Genomic DNA, 2,316 nt, shown 5'->3' with positions numbered 1-2,316 from the left:
AACAGATGGTGCAACTGTTGTCCATATTCCAACAGTTTTTCCATCGCTTGCCGCAGGGAGAAAATCCGATCTGTTGCTGATTTGCCTGGAGTGAAGCCTCTTTGGTATGGGCCAATGTTGTTCTGGGCGTATGGGGCTATCCGGCCTAGCAAGATAGTGGAGAATATCTTATAGATGGTACTCAGCAACGTGATACCTCTATAATTGCTGCACTGTGTGATATCTCCCTTTTTATGTATGAGACAGATGCCAGTCGTCAGGCATTAATTCGCTGTCCCACACTCTGAGCACAAGTTGATGAACCACTTGGTGTAACTGGTCGCCTCCATATTTAACCAATTCGGCTGTAATTCCATCGGCTCCTGGCGACTTATGATTTTTTAGCCGATGAATTGCACGGACTGTTTCTCCTAAACTTGGTGGTGGCAGTATTTGTCCGTCGTCTTCAGTTGGCGGGACCTCCAACTCACCGATGTTCTGGTTGTTCAGTAGCTCATCAAAGTGCTCAACCCATCGCTCTAATATGCCCATTCTGTCGGAAATCAGATTTCCCTCTTTGTCTCGGCAGGATGAGCATCGAGGTGTATAAGGCTTCATCCTGCTGACTTGTTGGTAAAACTTGCGCGCCTGGTGCGGTTGCTCCCTGTACTTTTCTAGTTCATAGACTTGTTGGTTCTCCCAGGCTTCCTTTTTCCGTCTGTGAAGTCGCTTCTCCGCTCGACGGAGTTCGTGATAAGTCTCTGCGCGTGCCCGCGTTCTTTGAGAATGCAACATTACTCGGTATGCGGCATTCTTCCGTTCCGTTGCTAGCTTACATTCATCGTCAAACCAGCCGTTCCGAGTCCTTTTGCGGCTGGGGCCAAGTATGTTTGTGGCCGTATCCATGATAACGAGAGACTGAATACACTCGGCTCGTCCAACAAGGTCTGGATACTTTGGGTTCCAGGCCATGCTGGGCTGGAAGGCAATGAGGCAGCGGATGAACTAGCCAAGAAGGGAGCAGGGATGCCTTTATACGGGCCAGAACCCTTATGTGGAATCGGAAACGGTTTCATGGCTATGAATCTAAGAAACGAAGAAAAACGGTTGAGGGAACTATATTGGGCGGGCCTACCAGGGATGGAGCAGTCCAGGGTGCTTCTTGGGGGATACGAACCCATGCGCACAAAGGATTGCTTAAACCTCACCAAAAAGAACCTCCGAATCATAGTGGGAATTCTCACTGGTCATTGTCGGCTGAACTACCACCTAGGGAAGCTAGGGATATCTACGGACACTGCCTGCAGGTTCTGTGAGGAGGAGGACGAAACCTCTATGCACGTCCTGGGACAGTGTCCAGCACTTGTGCAAAGTAGGTCGATACATCTGGGAGAACACTTAATACCAGATGCAAAGCTGAAACTTCTGGAAGTGGGGAACATACTAAAGTTCCTAACGGTTACTGGCCTGCTTGAGATACTATGATCAACAGGTACACTATAACCAGTAAAAGGGGCACAATAGTTCTTCAAGGACGCGGTGCGACTTTCCCTTAACAAAATAATAATAATGATAACGTTCTTCAGGTGGTTGTGATGATCATTTGTTGATGCTTCATCTCCAGGTCCTCTGTTGACTGCGGTTATTGCGGCATCCATTTCCCTCTTATAGGTGTCGCGGAGGATTGTGTTGTGGATGGCTTCAGTGTTCACTCTCACCTGATTGTCAGAGGGGATTCTAGGTGGTATTGTTATTCGAGCTCGGAGCACCATGCCAACGAGATATTGATCCGAGTCTATATTGGCCCCCCTATATGTTCTGACATTCATCAAGGCTGAGAGGTGGCGGCGTTCGACCAACACGTTGTCAATTTGGTTGAAAGTGATCCCGTCTGGAGAGGCCCACGTATGTTTGTGGACCGCTTTCCGCGCAAACCAGGTACTTCCAACAACCATTTCGTGTGACGCTGCTAATTGAATAATCCGCAGTCCGTTATCATTTGTATTTTGGTGTAAGCTATGGGAGCCAACGTATCGCTTGAATACAGGCTGCTTCCCTACTTGGCTGTTAAAATCCCCAAGTATGATTTTGATATCATATCTGGGACAGGCTTCGAGGGTTCGTTCTACTGCCTCGTAGAAGGTATCCTTCTCCGACTCTGCAGTCTCCTCTGTAGGGGCGTGAACGTTAATGAGGCTTATATTTCTAAATTTGCCTCGCAAGCGCAGAGTGCATAGCCGTTCGCTTATGCTTTCAAAGCCGATAACAGCAAGTTTAATTTTTTGGCTGACTAAGAAACCTACTCGGAGCACATGGTTTAATATATGCATCTCTTGC

The sequence above is a fragment of the Hermetia illucens genome, chromosome 3 (assembly GCF_905115235.1).
Source record: "Hermetia illucens chromosome 3, iHerIll2.2.curated.20191125, whole genome shotgun sequence".
Taxonomy (NCBI): domain Eukaryota; kingdom Metazoa; phylum Arthropoda; class Insecta; order Diptera; family Stratiomyidae; genus Hermetia; species Hermetia illucens.
Note: the sequence above shows the minus strand (reverse complement) of the source record.